Source organism: Octopus bimaculoides, chromosome 3 (genome assembly GCF_001194135.2).
Source record: "Octopus bimaculoides isolate UCB-OBI-ISO-001 chromosome 3, ASM119413v2, whole genome shotgun sequence".
NCBI lineage: Eukaryota > Metazoa > Mollusca > Cephalopoda > Octopoda > Octopodidae > Octopus > Octopus bimaculoides.
Genome location: NC_068983.1, coordinates 70,623,395 through 70,624,719, shown reverse-complemented (window position 1 = coordinate 70,624,719; position 1,325 = coordinate 70,623,395).

Genomic DNA, 1,325 nt, shown 5'->3' with positions numbered 1-1,325 from the left:
TATATATATATATATATATATATATATATATATATATATTAGTTGAATAGAATTACAACAGTCTGATATTCACGTTTTTTATTATGGTATTTTAACAAAATTAGTGCTTTCATACATAGTGTACTCATCAAATATCAATTGTGTTTAACTGACAGTTGAGTTCTTGACAACTTTAGTACCTCTTAGAACACTCTAACCAGCTGAATTTTTTGAATACCTTTTTGATAAATCCGCATGCCCTTAAACATCACGGTTTTTCAGGCGTTCCGATATTCTGTAACTCGTTTATATTTATTAATCCACATCATTAACTGGTCGTTACATTATTGCTGTTATTTCCGTTCAACCTCACTTGTGTCACTTTCTCCCAACCTCCCAACTTGTGTCATGTAGTTTGTGGAGAGGAAAAATTTTCTGACCACATGTCTATATATGTCGCTCAATGGAATTTGGCGAACATTGATGAGTACACTATGTATGAAAGCACAAATTTTGTTAAAATACCATAATAAAAAAAGTGAAAACCAGACCATGTTTTATCTTTATTCAGCTAATATATTATTCTATACACATTCACACAAATTCGAAACAAAATATATATATGTGTGTGTGTGTGTGTGTGTGTGTGTGTGTGTATGCTTGTGTGTCTGTATTTGTACCCCTACCATCGCTTGACATCCGGTGCTGGTGTGTTTAAGTCCCTGTATCTTAGCGGTTCGGCAAAAGACACCGGTAGAATAATCACTAGACTTACAAAGAATAAGTCCTGGGGTCGATTTGTCCGATTAAAAGGCGGTACTCCAGTATGGCCGCATTCAAATGACTGAAACAAGTAAAAGAATAAAAGAATATATGTATATAGTAGTAGTAGTAGTAGTAGTAGTATGGTTATCCTAGAAGCGACAAATATGTAGCTCAGTTTTATCCCTAGCCCTCTTTCGCATTTCCGCCATTTCCAGCGTTTAATATAAGTAGCACTGGATTCTAAACAAGTCAGATTCAGACAAATGAATTGATTACGAAAGCCTCCCCCCACCCTGCACCTCTAAGTAAACTTTAACTTTCTTTTTGCTAAAATTCGCAGCTTCGTGTCGTTAAACTTCTGTTGCAACTTCTTTCTCCTGTATAGGGTGTACGTTTGGATAATGCAAGGGCAGCATTGCAAATAATTAAAACATTTGAGAATATTCTTTCCTTTTCTGATCCTCCCGGAAAGAAATCTGCACCTCTTTATCTCTTTATCGATGTTAGGTACTCACATGGTGTGCAGATATTGATCTGTAACCCCCTTACTATGCACACATAAATACACACTCATGTATATA